Below are 17,609 nucleotides of genomic sequence, written 5' to 3' on the forward strand. Positions count from 1 at the left end.
TGGAAATCCGGACCAGCTACTCCACCAGAGAGCAGCAGGGGGGAGGAGTTCCAGGCACCAGCGACAGGCAGCTCTCCGGCAGCAGCCACGCCTGCGTCAGAGAGCGAGGAAACGGTAGAGAGGAGGGTCGGAGACAGCGCGCGCGCGCCAAGTTCAAATGTACCAGAGGGAGGCGCAATGAGCAGCCCGGAAAGGGAGCCAGGTCCTAAAGCCCGCCGAAGGGAGGGGGAGGAATCCGAAGGGTCCGCATCCGAGGCATCCAGGAAGGAAGGAACCCCGGGGGGTGGTAGGACCCAGAGGCGAAAGGAGAGACGCAAAAGGTGGAGCAAGGCTAGGGTCTTGAACTGGTGTACAGGAGGCGGAGATTCAGATGGGACTTCGCCGATCTAGGGAATAGACGTAGAGACGCACGCTAAGATGTGGAAATGGAAATTATACTTCAATAAAGACTTTATTCCGTTCTACCGGCTAGCGTTGGTCCTTTGTGAGCCGGGACCTAGAGGCAGTCTCTGACACTTCTATTAAATGCCAAGCTTTGAATTACTTTGTACAAGTGATTTGGCCTCCCTGTGCCTAGATTTCCAGCTTCTAAAACAAGAATGAAGAATAACTGCAGCTTTGAAAGGTGAGACATTTGACTCACAAGAACAACTATGGCCCCGCTAAGGCTTATAGATACATTTAAAGTCATTTGCAATGTCAGATTTCAGAGTTTTAAGTTCTTTCCCTAGAATTCACAAAAGGCAGAATTTTATTGAATATAGAGATCCCAACAAAGCCAAATATTACTCAGAAAATTGTGGCATTTATCATCAAAATGTGCAATTTTTGTCAAACCTACTGTGAACATTCATCTTGCAACTGAGTGCTGCAACCCTCTGTGCCTGATTTCCACTGCAATGATGAATGTGCCAGCAAAACCTACATTCTATGTGAACATTTAAACCAACATTTAGTGGAGTTTTGTTTATCACAAAAAGAGCTTGGGGTCAAATTCTTGATTGTGTCCATAGAAATGCAAGCAAAGTCACTTAGAACAGCAAACTGAGATTTATGCTGAATTTCTTCAAGATCAAGTTGAATGGCCTCTGTTTTCAAACGTTCACAATGGTGCTTTTCCAGTTGGCCAACAAGCAGCAGGAGTAGCATTTTGAACACCCTGCTGTACACCTCTTCCTCCATTTTACTTGGTCTTCTGTTTTAGAATCATGGACCATAGATCTCCAGGGTATGGCAGGACCCATATGAAGATATTGCTGGTCAGACAGTGGTAAGTACTGAAGACACTGATGAACTATAGATTGTGTAAATATCAACACACTCCAGGTGAAGGCTGTGGGATGATACATACTTCCTTAACAATGTTCTGATAATTTATTTAATCTAACAATAATAATAATAATAATAATAATAATAATAATAATAATAATAATAATTTATTATTCTCAAATATAAGTCCTAAATGGAAATATGACTAATTAACAAAATACCAAACAAATGGTTATACAAACAGCAAATGCAACAAAAACTGTGAATAAGTGTGCGTGAATCAAATATTTTTCTATTGTTTATTACTGTAAATCATGGCTTGAGTAAAGGTTATAACTTAATGTGACAGGAGATCTCCATTTTGAACTTTATTGACACCTATATCAGTCTTATCTCAAAGGTGTCCTGGAAGGTATACAGGAGACATTCTGAATTCCTAATACTTTATGTATAGATCCGCACTTGTAACCTAGTTACCAGCAAAATCTTTATCAACACCTGTTAAAGAGTGGTTGCTACCTGGGGTTGCCAACTTGAATAAAATATTGGGGGGGGAGTGAGTCCCGCCCCACATAGTTGATCACATGATACTGCACCCCCCCCATTTGAATGGCACTGCCCATCAACTTTGGGGGGCATGGCCTCCTCAAATATTTTATTGGGGGGTGCTGAAGGGACCGCAAGCTCTAGGAGTTGGCTCCTATGGTTGCCACTAAAATAGATTAGTCATTGCCAACTTGGGATTATTTTATTTCAACTTTTAATGAAGCAGAATAAAAATAGGGAAATATGCAGGAAACTCTAGGGAGAGACAATAGAACAATAGAAATATAGGAATTGCTCGTCTCAAGCCCATTCCATTAGGATGCATTGGCTAAAATTAGTACAAAAACCCTGGATTTTCAATGGCTCCAAGCTCCAACAAGGAACTTCACCTTACTCAACGCAATCAAGGAACCAACACACACTTTGCCTTAAGGACAGGTATACCCTCCCCTCTCCATTTCTTGAATTGCTGTTAGTGTGGGTTCTGTGGCAAAATTGTCACATACACTTTCTGTAGGCTTTTAAGAAGAGTTAGGGATTCTTTCACTCTTTAGATCAAGGGGTGTTTGTATATATATTCTGTAGGATTTGCTGTCTGCTTAAATTGTAATTTTGCTGTCTGAAGCAACATACACAAACACATATACAGAAAGAGAGAGAGAGAGAGAGAGAGAGAGAGAGAGAGAGAGAGAGAGAGTTACTTTCCTTTAATGTACTAAACTAATCTTTCTTTACTCCTTTTGTGTGAGAACTTATTGTGGGCATAAGGTTACATGTAAACACATATTTATAATGAATACACATCATAACTCTAGCAAAAGATCCTAAACCTCTTGGTAGTGTGCATATGAATACATGTGACTGCTGGACACGCATGTGGGTTCAGACACATGCATAATAACACAGCCTTAACACAAAAACAACACACACACACCCAATGAAAACTTTCTGTAGTATAAAAGTTTTTTTTCTCTCTCTCTCATCTTTCTGAAAACTTCAGTAAACTAATTAGGCAGGTGGTAGGTCAAGGAGGGGACCACCACAGAAAAGCCTCTGCTCCCCATTACCATCCATTTTACCAAGAGCAACAGCGCTCAGAGCAGAATCTACTCTCTGTAGTTCTCAGAGGCAAGAAGGGAAGGCATGGTTTGTAGGAATCCCAGTTAATAAGAAGTTTGGGCAACCCAGCACGGTTTGAAAGGAAAGAAGTAAATCTAACTATTTCCACAACAGGGACTATACTTGGCTTCCTCAAAAGCATATTGTTTCAATCCCATACACGCTCTGACACTGTAATACAACTGTCAACTTCTCCTTTCTGTCTAATATAAACAGAGAGAATTAGAAAGAACAAACAGCAGTTGAGTTAATCCTTTGCTTCATAAGTCTTCTGCTGACTTCATGATCTTCAGCTAGTTCTTGCCTATTTGTAAATGTTGTGAGGGCTAAACTGCATTGACACAGCAAGCTGGACCACAATTCCATAGAGAGCTTTGGGGATTAGAGTGACTTCCACTCTACTCATTCCTGCTAATTTCTTTCCTGTAAATAATGAAATGTATAAGACCTGCGAATTTGCGCCAAGTCAGACACACAATACCCAGCCCATATTGTTTAAATAAGCCTCACAGAATGGAGGCTACACACAAGTCCTGAGAGGTTTTCCATTTCATTTCTCATGTAAGTTTTCATTTTCCACTGCCCAGCCACTTCATAAAGTATTGCAACTTTGCTTTAGTGAAAAGGTTAGCTTTGCTAGCAAAGAAAGTTTGTGCAGTGGTTAAGAGACTGAGCTATGAACCAGAAAATCTCAGATTCAAATCTTGGCCCTGCCAAGAAATCAGTAACTCTGCGCCAAGGAATGCTCTCTCGGTCTGCTCCTCCTGTCTGCCATGTGAGCACAACACTGGCTAAATTTCCAGAGATGTTGTAAAGATTACTGAGGATATTATATCTTTGAATTCTATAAATATCAAAAGTTTACACATCATAGCATCCAAGATATAGCCACTGGTTACTGCCCTGTAATCATAACCAGATATGTCAAATTGTGTCCAGACAAAGTCTGACATTTGTGCTTGACATTGAAAACTACAATTGTGTGGCATGGATAAGTGAAGCTGCACCCACTGGACACTGCTGTGCCCCCTTCATCAAGGGCATGTATGCAGAGGGGAGCCTGCTGGGTGCACATAGGAATCTCTGTGATGTAGAACTACAGGAACCTCACACCCAAATAGAGCTAGACTAACAAGCCTATTGCCTATACTGAGCTTCTGGTTATAGGATGTGAACAGAAACAACATAAAGATTATTTAGACTGGTTAACAGGCAGGTGCTGGTTGACAGAAATGGATTAATCAGTGGACATTCCAGCAGAAAGGTACTTGTTAAACATGGAGTTACATACACTCTATGTCTCAGAACTGAAATGCTTTTCAGGAAAAAGAGAACCTAAGTCTTTTGTGGTGTTCTGTATATTTCACATTTCAAGGCCCTCTGTTTACACATTGCTCCTCATACTGGAAATCACTGTCTTCCCCAGGGGTTATGGGTTCATCCACTAAAGGAGATCTGGACTCGCATGGTGAGATGAACCTATTGTTTTATTTCTTTGGGTGACAATGCAGACTATGTTGTTGTGGTTAGGGTGAGCTGAAAGGGGAATTGACATAAACATTGGTAGGATGAGTATGACATCTTGCATATCCCATTGCCCAGTAGACATGTATAAATATCCAAGGGATTTTGGAAAAATACACAGGGCAGTATCAATTGGTTAGTGTGCCCATAGGTTGGTCAATGTACTCTTGCGGATTGCTCAAATAACGTACAAAATGCATTAGAAGATAATGTATTACACTAAGTATTGCTGAACTGAAGTATTCAGTCTAGCAATTTTCAGACATTTCAGTAAGGTGTGAATTACCGGTAATTGTCTTCTAAAGGTTGGGTTAAACTTTAAGGGGCAAAAAATATTCTTACACTTGGTGGGGCAGCTGTTTTTTCACATTTTCTATAAACAAGCAGCGTACCAACTGAGCATTTTGAGTCTAGGCATGTGGACACACTCATTTTGATCAACACACAATGGATGAAGCCTGTAAGCATTCTCCTCCACACATTCATTTCTACTCTGTTTAACTATCTTCACAGATTTACAATCTTCAAGGAACCATACATCATCTACATAAAAAATGAAATTCCCTAGCAACACTTTTTTTTCCTTAAAAAAAAAGCTGCTTTACTTTTCCAAACCACTGTCCATTATTCATGTGTTAAGTGGGGGACAGATCTGGAAGTAAAATGAAACACAAAAGCACCTTGAAAGACAATTAGTTTTAACTAATTCACATCTGAAGACAGAGAACAAACTTTTGTTACAACAGCTTTCAAAAAATAAATTTCTTCAAAACCTTGTCAGAGACCAGACGTATCCTAGTTACCATTACATAATGCACAATGTTTCACTTGTATAAAATAGAAGATAAGGGCCCAGGGGAAAATACAGTATACACTCCTTTAAAGTTGTTGCTAATGCCTTCAGATTGGGCGCCTGAGTGAAATAAGTGTTTTCAAAATGTAGAAATGGGTCGAAAGGCAGGGTTGGGCTGTCACTGCTGGACTCAACAGAGCCTTGTTTCAAACTTTTTCCAGAATTGATGAAAATGTTAATAGAATTCCATTTACCAGCAGTAATGTTCTGAATGCTCTTCCCACACAGGTCCACTAGTTTGCATGGGGACACTGGCAAGGTGATTCCCACTCAGTCCAGTAAACCCATGCCAGGATAGCATTAAAACACAATAAATGCATGAACTGGAGCCCAATCATGTGGTTGGCATCTCTTTCACACAGAGGATCATTTGAATCAGGTCTTCATTTGTTATGCATCCAAGGCTGGATCTGGACATATCAATGAAGCGTTTCAGTTAAATGCGTTGCAAACTTTGAATGAGAAATCGGGTAAGCAAAAACGGAACCCCACAGCGCCATCTGGTGCCACAGTGTTAGAATGCATAAACAATACATATAAAGTGTTTTTTCTTTTCCAGTTTAGCTGAGTCCTAAGTCAAGTGTGGAGAACCTTTGGTCCTCCAGATGTTGTTGAACTACAACACCTGTCACCCCTGGCCATTGGCTGATGGAAGTTGTAGTTCAGCAACATCTGGAGGGTCAAAGGTTTCCCCACTCCTGATCTAAGTGGTATGTAACATCAAAAAAGGAGTGAGAGAAGTATGGAATGTTTGCATTTCAGAACTGCCTTTCTGGTTCCGACCAGTCCAGACACGTATTCCGTTTTCCAACAGGGAGCACTTACAAGTCTGCTTCTGAGATAACTGAGGGAATTACCAAGGAAAACATGGACTTCCTTTTGTTTGTCTCTAGCCCCTGGTATTCAGAACTATACAATTCTATACTGTGGAAAGTGGAAATTATCTGACCAAGAGTTCATTTACTTTGTGCAAATCCTATATAAACCAGGGCATGAACTTTAAATTAAGAGGGTATTCTTAGCTAATTTATGAGATTTAATGGGAAAGCAAGTGATAAGTTTAGTTATGTGATGTTCAACATATTATCAGTTTAAACCTGTTTTTCCTCCAGTGAACTCAAGGCAGAATATCAGCAGTAGAGTGATAAAGCAGCTGTTAAATATGTATATGTATATGTATATGTATATGTATATGCATGTCAGATAGCATGCTGCCCTTTTTATTAGGATCAGCTGACAGTGACAGAATAAGAAGCTAGTAAAAAATGGTTTAGTGGTTATGACATTGGGCTTTGGCTGAGAGACCTAGGTTCATTTTCCTATCAGCTATGAAGTTCATCTTGAGACAGTCACTGCCTGAGCCTAACATACCTAACAATGTGTCAAACCAAACCTGTCTTTCAATCACTATCACCACCACATGCCTACAACACTGGCAAATTCTGCTGCAGCAGATGATGTTGTCCTTCCCCCACATTCCTGCTCCCTGATGCCACTGAAGAAGACAACGGTTTTATCCATTTTATTCTCTGAGGTATGCTAGGTCAAGAGCTGGGCTAAAATCATTCCATGCTGTTGGTGGAAAATCACATATTTGCATTCTCCTATGTGTAATATCTCTAGAAGAAGAAATAAAAACTAGCATAGAGTTGGGTTTCATTGTAAGATGAAAGTCCTGTTTTAAATTGGTATTTTCCACTGACAGTCTGGTACATAGTCTATCACTTCATCCTGAGGCATGTGTAGAGTAGATCACGGGGACTGACCCAAGTCGTCCCATGAATTTCATGGTTCAGTAGGGATTTGGACCCATATTGCCAACAAAAGTCCGTATAGTTAAAGCTATGGTTTTCCCAGTAGTGATGTATGGAAGTGAAAACTGGACCATAAAGAAGGCTGATCGCTGAAGAATTGATGCATTTGAATTATGGTGCTGGAGGAGACTCTTAAGAGTCCCATGGACTGCAAGAAGATCAAACCTATCCATTCTTAAGGAAATCAGCCCTGAGTGCTCACTGGAAGGACAGATCCTGAAGCTGAGGATCCAATACTTTGGCCACCTCATGAGAAGAGAAGACTCCCTGGAAAAGACCCTGATGTTGGGAAAGATGGAGGGCACAAGGAGAAGGGGACGACAGAGGATGAGATGGTTGGATAGTGTTCTCGAAGCTACCAGCATGAGTTTGACCAAACTGCGGGAGGCAGTGGAAGACAGGAGTGCCTGGCGTGCTCTGGTCCATGGGGTCACGAAGAGTCAGACACAACTAAATAACTAAACAACATCAACAACATTGCAACAGTCCAATATCCCACTACTCCACACTGGCTCTATATGTGTATATGCTATATTCTGTTTTCTACCCCGTCCACAAACTCCTGCTTTAGAATTAAAGGGAGAAAGAGGATTTTCTGGGGGGGGGGGGATGTTTCGTAGGGTTGTTTTTTTTAATATAATAATCCCAGGTAATTCTAATCCGTCCTTCTGTTAAATGGATTTATGCAAATAACATGCCAGCCGCTTCAAATGAATGAGCCTAATGCTAGTTCCCTGCGTTATCTCAATCAACTGATCCTCAGCACCAAAGTTTGAAAATGATCCCCATTTAAAAGCCTACAACTAAAATGGTATTCCCACCCCCCCTCCTGCTAATTTGTGGCAGTCTTTTTGATGGTGGGGAAGGTTGACAGAGAAATGTGTTCGAACAAATAACATAATACCACAACTTGCCCTCCAAGCACGCTGCAGCTTTAATCTCTGATGGCGAGAGAAGAGTAAACAGCGCAGGCAGGGGGTTCTCCTTAACCCACACATGGCTAATAAGTTTAAGATAGCAGGCCAGTGCATTTAAATAAAAACCCAGAGTCAGTTTAATAGTATTTGTTATAAAGCTATATCTAATTATATTAGTCAATCTTTATTAGAAGGCTCATAAGTGCAGAGAACTCTATTATAATCCGTCTTTCTAATGATCTCTTCACTATCATAGTCATAAAAGTCTGGGATAAATTAATCATCTGTTTGCAATCATGAGTAAACATCGAGTCAATTAACAATTGATAAATAAACAGCAGACTCCTGAGGCTACTGCTATTAGAAATGCAGGCACTGCTCATCTCCCACACAGCAGCACAGTTCCGCCATTTAATTTCAGTGTGTGTTTCAGAGCTAGGCCAAAACTATTTATCTAACTCTTGGTCACATGGACTGGGGGAGAGTTTAAACAGAGGGATAGATAGATAGATAGATAGATAGATAGATAGATAGATACACACACACACACACACACACACACACACACACACTGCTTGAGCTTTTGCTCACATCCATGCTACACAGTCATACGTAACTTTCCCTTTTTAAGCAAACAAACAAAAATCAGTTTTGGAAGGGCAGGAGATGCTTAAACAAAACAAATGAACTATCCTCTACTGGGTGAGAATACAGGGCTGATTTTTTCTCTTTGAAGGAGAAGAGCAGTTTAGGGGTGATGGTTTTGAAAGGAAAAACCTTCCTGAGGAGAAAGGTTAAAGCACTACTTTTCTACCTGTTGATCCATCACCCTTTGTTGCAAATTTCTATGACTGTTTTTTGTTCTGTAAATTCCCCCGGAAACTGCATGGAAGAAATATTTTGGACCTTCCTTTGCCATCAGGGACCTTCTCCCAAGCTTGGATATTGCAATATACAGCCCCAGCACTTATTTCAGCCATACTTGGTACCCAGGGCTTGAACAAAACACACACAAATACTTTCAATAGTTAATCAGTATGTTTCAATTGCCATCTAAGTTCCACAATCATGCTGCCAAGGAAGATTATCTCTTACAGTAAATTCAAATTTTGATATTGAAATGGGGGGTGGGGAGTGGGTATAGGCAAGTTCAGCTCAACAATCCTAAAGGATGCTGTTATTATACCCAGGCAATAGCTAACTGACAGCTCACTTTCACACAACATTTTATTTATTTGTTTGTTTACATTTATATCCCAGCTTTTCTCCAAGAGTTCTATGTGAGATACAGGGTTTCCACCTACTCCCAACCATATTACCATCACAACAACCCTGTGGGGTAGGTTAAGTTGAGGGTTAGTGGCTTGCCCAGTATCACTCAGTGAGCTTCATGGCCAAATGGGGATTTGAACCTTGGATTCCTGGTGAAGCAACAGCTATGAATGTGAATATTTGTCAGCAGAGCTTCACTGGCAAGTTTATTTTATTATCCAAATCCCTTTTTCAGAAAGTCCAGCATTTCCAGAAAATAAAAAGCAATGCTAGATGAAAGGGTGCAACCAAAAGATGGGGGGGGGGGGAGATGCTCCTGAAATATTTGGTAGTAGAAAAGGAGGTGCGAAAAATGCAAGGCTACATAAAAATCTTATAATCCATGAGCAGCCTTGATTGCAATTTTTCCACGGATAGCAATTAATTTATAGCTTCAAACACAGGAGATAGAGAATCCTGTTAATCAAGAAAAAGGGAGCCATTTATTGCAACTGTTCTTTTAGAGCATTTAATAACATTGCATCAGCTTGCACACAGCAAAATAAAAATTGAGGGTGGGAGGAGGAAGGTTAACAGGAGACATGCCAGAATTAGAAAATGAGGTTCAAGGCAATATTTCAACTGTGAATTTTTAAACTTTAATGAAGTTGGCACACACTCCTGGTGTTAGATAACAAATCCTGGTGTCAGTACTATAGAAATAATCCACTTGCAACCCTGAGCAATTTTATATTTCTGACATTCTAACACCTTATAAACTGTATTGATAGCCCACATATACCATAATACTTAGGAGCTCACCCATAGGAAATATTTTTATAAGGCAGAACTGTGTAAAAGCACATAAAAGCAACATGAATTCTGAATAGTAACTCAAAACTCCATATTGATCGAGGATGCTTCCATTGTCTAGCCAAAGGCTAAACTGACCCTAGCTGCAACCTAACATGCTAAATACCAGTAAACTGTTCCATCAAAGTTCCTACAGGTTCCAGTTGTGATCGCATCGCTGTCCTGCAGACTTGGAAATCAAGGCCATGTTGATACATAAAGGTAAAGGGGACCCCTGGTCATTAGGTCCAGTCGTGACCGACTCTGGGGTTGCTGTGCTCATCTCGCTTTATTGGCCAAGGGAGCCGGTGTACAGCTTCCAGGTCATGTGGCCAGTATGACTAAGCCGCTTCTGGCGAACTAGAGCAGCGCACGGAAACACTGTTTACCTTCCCGCCGGAGCGGTACCTATTTATCCACTTACACTTTGTCGTGCTTTCGAAATGCTAGGTGGGCAGGAGCAGGGACCGAGCAACGGGAGCTCACCCCATTGCGGGGATTCGAACCGCCGACCTTCTGATTGGCAAGTCCTAGGCTCTGTGGTTTAACCCACAGCGCCACCCGTGTCCCATGTTGATACATAATGGACAGATTTTCTTGTCCACATAGTCAAGGCCTGAAAGGTAGTTACTTCAGGAATAGCGTCCCAAGGTAATAACTTCTGCCCAAGAAAGGACTTCCAGGGTGTTTCTGCCAGTCACTTGCTGCCTGCTTTAGGCCATTCATACATGGCTGGGTTTCTCTGTTTGACTTTCTGGTACCTGAAGCAATCAGGCCTCAGTTTCTGACACACTTGGTCCACCAGCATAGCTGATGATAGAAGGGAATGTAACATTAGAGCATCCTTAATTAATATATACGATAAAAAATAAAATAACTGCATAACAGTTTAATGTTTTGCAAAAAAGGTGTGTCTTCAGGAGCTGCTGGAATGCCAACACTGATGGGGACTCTCATGTTTCAGCACAACAGTGGGGCCACCACTGAAAAATCCTGCCTCTGCATTACCACGCCACATATATCCTCATTTTGACTATAAAAGAGCATGCTAGATAGCTAACAACATTCAAGAATTACAAGCAAACAATCATAGTAATCAAAAATTAAAACAATTCTGAAATAACAATAAGAGATAACATGGCAGGTAAATCAATCAAAGCCATCAGAGTCAGCATAAAAACCCAGGTTAATAATAATAATAATAATAATAATAATAATAATAATAAAGCCTGCCTTTTAAAAAAAAGTATTAATGGAAATAAGGGGAGGGAGTGAAACAAGCCCATGGGAGAGAATTCCACTCCTGGGGTGCAGCCATAGATAAAGCCAACTTGTGTGACCTGATCAACCTAGTATCAGGCCAATGGAAGAAATAAGAAGTACCAACGAAAGAAGAGTGGCAGATGAAGGTGATGGACTTTGCGGGACTGGCGAAGCTGACTGGGAAAATCCGAAACCAGCATGATCAAGCATTCCAAAAAGACTGGAGTAAATCTATACAATATTTGAAGGACCATTGTAAGCAACTAACAACACAAGCAGGCTTGTAAGAAGACTTGCAACATTAACTGTATTTACCTTTTTTATATTTATTTAAAATTAAGATACTTCAGATGAGTGAATTGTAAATTGGAAAATGTATAAATGCTATAATATAGAGGTTAACTTTGAAAACCACGAGCCGGGAGGGAGGGGAGTCAATATGCTCTTAAGAGCTAAAGAAGTAAAGTGAATAATGATGATGTGATTAAATATTATAAAATGGAAAATCAATAATAATAATAATAATAATAATAATAATAATAATAATAATAAACCTAGTATCAGCCCATAGCAGAACACAGAGAAGGGCTCACTTTAGATAGGATGTATCACTGTGGATAGGATGGTAGCAGTTTCACTTATCATTTTCCTATTTCCATCAAGGATGGATCCAAAGTAGTTAGATAAAAATAAAAGCTCAACCTGTCAGCTCTGATTAAACCCCAGCACCCAAGAATCTAGAGGGGGAAATCTTGCAGCCAGGGATCTGTTCTCCCACTAACCTGTAACAATATTTTCAGGGGCTACTTTCAGTTTGCAGGCCTTCAGCTGATTACTCCAAAATGATTGGACATTTCTTCTCTCTTAAATTACTGGCAGAACTGTTCTTCTCGAGAAGAACAGAAAACCCCAAAGAACTCAAGACAACTTGCCCAAAACACATTTCCCCAACTTGGAGTGAAGTATCCATCAATTCAATAGGTTTCTTTTCAGCAACTGTTAGACACATTCCTAAGTATGAACCACCTTCTCCTATATTGAGCTGTAACTTATGACAGCAGCTTTAATTAAGATCTACTACATAACATGGAAGTAGAGCACATGTATTTGACCATGCTAAGTGTAATTGGTTGACTGCTTTCTTTGTCATTTGATTGAGGACCTTGATCATATTCATTTTAATAAAATTAGGACAAGTATCATTTCAGAAAGAGAAGTAATTATCTCTAAACTGTAATCTGCCTTCCTTCGAAACGTATGACATGGAGAGTTCTCCTTAATGGCAAACTTATAGTCGAAAGACTTAATTAAGCATCTTTTCTAATCAAATTAACTTTCATTTCCTAAGTAGAGGTTTCTAACCTCAAAGTGGCTTTAAACCATTGTTTCTTTCAGCCATTACCTTTGAAGAGAAAGATAATATCCCCTTGAAGTGATCCTCTTAGAATGAGCTATTATGCACTGACTACAAATACAGATAGAAAGCTAAAATAACACACACAAACACATACTGCTTCACCGGCTATTACAAGCTAAGTTTGAAAGCTTTGGAATTAGCTCTGATGCCAGCAGGAAGTCACAAACAATATGTTTTGTCCTTTTAAAATTAAAAACAAGCTATTATGCAAAAGCATTTCTTCATGAGGAAGCTGCAAATGAAAAGGTGCAAAATGGCAGGTTATCATACACCCTTCTGCTGTTTATAACTGGCAGCGGCTGTTTAACGTTAACGAACAAACTGCAACACTAAAATTTAAATACACAACAAAAGACTAGTATTTCAAGCATTTGCTTCGGTATACACTTAGAAAGTTGATGGATAAAGGTAAAGGTAAAGGGACCCCTGACCATTAGGTCCAGTCGTGACCGACTCTGGGGTTGTGGCGCTCATCTCACTCTATAGGCCGAGGGAGCCGGCGTACAGCTTCCGGGTCATGTGGCCAGTATGACTAAGCTGCTTCTGGAGAACTAGAGCAGCGCACGGAAACGCCGTTTACCTTCCCGCCAGAGCGGTACCTATTTATCTACTTGCACTTTGATGTGCTTTCAAACTGCTAGGTTGGCAGGAGCAGGGACTGAGCAACGGGAACTCACCCTGTCGCAGGGATTTGAACCGCCAACCTTCTGATCAGCAAGTCCTAGGCTCTGTGGTTTAACCAACAGCGCCACCTGCGTCCCTCATATTTTACTAAATCTGCCTACCTGACAAGTAGTTCAACCACAGGTTGTCTTGTTACTTCATCAACTTATCTGAATGACTTTATGGTTCAAAAACAATGCAAAACCCAGGTCCCAGAACTCTGTACCCACTATTTGTAGTTTGTGATTCAAGGACCCGATCCCCGCTTGGGGAATAAAGACACATGGACACAGAATGTAAGGTTAATGGGTAAGGTAAAGGCCACAACTTTATTGATTACAGCATGTGAGAAGGTATTGGCTTAGGCATTGGACCACGGAACATTAGACTCCACCCACTTGTAGAGGGGTGAGTCTGAGGAGGGATTAACCACCAGTAGGGGGAGCCTGTTGATGCTAATCCAACTATAGGCTCTCTTCCTGATGTCACCGAGGGTCGTGCCATGGCCCCCCGCCACACGGGCATCGGACAGGATCCACGACCGCCGGATTCCTTTAGCGGAATACCCAAAATTGTCGGGGAAGGCGATGGCCACACCTTGCCCCCCGAAAACCAACAACACATTCCAAAGCCTAACCGCCAAATACCATGAAAGTTGTGACGGTTGCTACGAGGTAGGTGAAAAAAACCAAGAGGCTGGGCCAATTTAGCCAATTGGAAAAAAACTCCTACCAGGCCCCCTGGTTAAACAGGGCTACCAACCAGAGGTCCATAGCAAAGTCTCAGGAACAGCTAATCTAAAGGGAGTGGAGGGTGGGTGACTCAAAGAAAATGTGTGTGCAATGGTGGGGATGGCTGGCGTGGCTGCGTTTGAGCAGCAAGCAATACCCCCGCCGAGCTTCCCTATTGGGTGCCCAACCGGGGAGGGGAGTGGCACACCAGCCCTGGAGCTGAAGCAGGGGGCGGAGCACCCCCTGCATGATGCGGGAATCGTCTCCCGCTCACAACCCCTCCCCTCCTGGGAGGAGAGGCTTTCCAGAAATGATAGGCTTTTGCAGTTTGCCTTAGGTTTTGTATTAGTTTAAGATTCATCTTAACTGCTATTTTTCATACTGTTTAAAAGCTATTTTTAGTTGTTTGCCTTGATATGCACATGTAAAAGGTGAGTCATTCATTAATTAATTGTAATTGTTTTTGAATTGCAATAATAATAGATGCTTTTTTTAAAATGTGATGCTGATATTCATATATTGAGATAAAGTGCTGTGGATGCCAGTAAAAAAAAACAAGTCAGTAATCTGTTTCAAGGTGTACTATCACAAAAAAGCATTGATAATAACAACTGCTGCTCCTGCTACTCGGGAAGCTGAAATGAAAGGCACAACAAACAGACTGAAAATCAAGTTTGGGACTCATTTTATCCAATAACTTAAGCAAATGGGGCAGACTCAACTCAGCGTACTTGCTCCAATATGCTGTTCACTCATTCCAGATCAGGTATTCAGTGGTGTTTGCCCAGACAGGCCAACAGCCAAGGGAAGGTGAGGAGAAGCCATGCAGCCATAAGGAATGAAGGTCTGTGACCCTGACTGTAGGGAGCCCCTTTGCGGTTTTGTTTTGTTTAGCAGAGACTACTCTGCAAGCCATTTTGCCTATATAAGCACTTTCGCAGGCTGAAAATGAAGGTTCGGAGCTGGATGAGTTTGGGAAGCTGAATTCCAAGATTGGTGGTAGTCATCATTGCCATGGAATTCCAACCACATTTGCAAAATTTATTAAAAGCCCCATTCTGTTTAGAATTTCTATCCATTTCTCCAGAAAACATATACACATGTGTAGGGTGTATATAAGTGCCTGTGTCTATGCGTATAAAGGCGACTCTCAACGTACGTTCTGGAAATTGCACATAAAGCCAAAAAATTTCCCCGGACACCTGCCTCCCCCTTTTTTTGCCAAATGTATAATGCTGAATCCATGTAGGTTAAATGTGTACAAGTTACACTTTACAAGTGTGTGTGTGTAGCCAAAACATTTCAAGAATGTTCCATCTTGAATCCTACTATGAGCATACCCCAGAGGCAATTTGTCTTGTTGGTACCTTCAACATGAATATTATGTGCATGTAAGCAATATGGCTACTCAAGTGCACATAGGCCCATTAATGAATGGATGAGGTTTGATTGGCTGGTTTACTGTGATAATATAAATTTACTTTTGCAAAAGCTTCTATGGTAGAGCACAGTGGATAAACTGAACAACAGCCTTTTGCTTAGACTGCATCCAATTAAAAAAGTATGCAATAATAGCCTAACTCAGTGGTAGAACACATTCTAAGCATGCAGAAGACCCCAGACTCAACCCAGAGTATTTCCATTTAAAAGCCTATTTGATTTTTGGGGAGACATCTACCTAGGATCTTGGAGAGGCAGGGCCAATCAGGCTAGGCTGAATCCAATGATCCAACTCAATATGCTGGATTGGTTGCAGCTTCCATTACATCCTGACCCTCCCCATGAACCCACAGAGATCCCTTATGGTACCTCATAGGGCACTTATGCATAGGCCAGCCCATCTCAGAAGAAGTAGTTTATATAACTGGATATCCTAACCTGGCCTTTTTTTTACAGACTCCTCTCTGAGCAGACAGGCTGTGGGTTCCGCTGTAAGCAGAGAAGCCGTTTCCAGATCAGGACACCAAGCTGTAATTGTGGCCATTTTAACTTAATCCCTGCAGCAATTTCACTCCTCTCTCTTTCTTCATGCTGGACAGCATCTTGTGTAATGATCAAAATGCATGCTACTGAAAATGTGGCAGAGAAATGTGTCACCACGTAAATATATTATTTAATGCCCAAGGTTATTGTTATTAGCGCTATGGTTTTGTTCCAATGTTTTGCATTTTGCTTTCTCTAAAGGAAATTGCTTGGTTATTTTTCATCATTAGAGTTTTGCAGGTACAACATGACTTACTCCTAGTATGCGCATGATCGTTAGATTTAAGAGCAAAACAGCAGGGAAATAGTCAGAGGAACACACCATTAAGTCCTTTCTTTATCATCCTTCTCTTGCCTCCCTTCACTAAGCATGCTGATTCCCCCCCTATTTTTGTTAAATTGTGATAGACATCCAAACATCGAATGTGCAGGTTTTGTTCATGGTTGATCCAGGCTGTTTGCCCAGCACCATGACAAGCACCTGTGTTTGAAGTGGAGTCTGCTATTGTAATATTTAGTGAATAGGATTTCATTGGGAACTGATCTGTGTGCAGTGAGGAAAAAGGTCCTTTTACACACTACTTGTAATGGAGTGGAAAATTACATTTCCCATTGCAAGAACATCCCCATTAGTGGGAAAGCATATTCTTTAGCAGAGAGCTGGAATGCACCTCAGGCAGTGACGGGGTGACAGCCCAAGTAATGGAGGCTTGGAAAGACCTGGAAGATACTGAAATGAAAAAATGTTTTTCTTTATACATTGTGGTTGCTTCATAAACGTTCTTCCCTGATACATCAGAAGCAATTGGATTTGGAACAGTGAGGTAAAACACAAATTTAAACAAGCATGCTTGTCATTTCTGAGAAGGAAATATACCCTTGTAGAATAGAAAATGTTATAATATTCTCCTTAAGTAACTGTCCTAACCACTCAGTTTATGGTAGAGATGCTCCATTGTTTTAGTCCGCTGCTATAACTCTGCTACAAGGGAGATTTCATAAAGTTTGATGGCTTAGGGCCGGTTTATGCATTATGAAAGCCAAGGGGAGACCGCTTGAAACAGGCTGTACTGGGCCATTGATCCACAATGCAAAGCCATAATGAGAACAATGGCTTCCCTCATGGATTGCTGTGAACAAGTGAAAAGTCTCCATGGCACATTGACAGACATTCCTGACAGGAGCTGATGGTAGCTCACATCCTATGTTAATGGCTGCCACTAGTGATGCTCCTTAAGTTTATCCATCTCGCAACATGTTAAAAGTATTGCAAAATCATGACCTTTGCCTTTGAAACTAGTCTTCTGCCCATAATTCATACTGAGAGTGTCATGAGCTTCTGTGCCTCTCTTATGTTCATGTAAAAGCTGAGATCCTCAGAATAGATGCTTTAAAAGGTAGCTCCTG

General features: G+C 41.1%; 1 protein-coding gene and 2 long non-coding RNA genes across 3 annotated transcripts in view; 2 read left to right on the forward strand and 1 right to left on the reverse strand.

The window, feature by feature from the left end:
- LRMDA (leucine rich melanocyte differentiation associated) overlaps positions 1-17,609 on the reverse strand; it is a 746,646-nt gene that overhangs the window by 184,376 nt on the left and 544,661 nt on the right.
- On the forward strand, positions 595-5,023 carry LOC310763089. Its single transcript, XR_014548471.1, has 3 exons — positions 595-625; positions 1,205-1,270; positions 4,972-5,023. It is a non-coding gene; the product is annotated as an uncharacterized lncRNA (long non-coding RNA).
- LOC310763001 lies at positions 6,725-16,343 on the forward strand. Its single transcript, XR_014548348.1, has 3 exons — positions 6,725-6,845; positions 14,981-15,063; positions 16,116-16,343. It is a non-coding gene; the product is annotated as an uncharacterized lncRNA (long non-coding RNA).

Source organism: Podarcis filfolensis (assembly GCF_964270895.1).
Source record: "Podarcis filfolensis genome assembly, chromosome: 5".
Lineage (NCBI taxonomy): Eukaryota > Metazoa > Chordata > Lepidosauria > Squamata > Lacertidae > Podarcis > Podarcis filfolensis.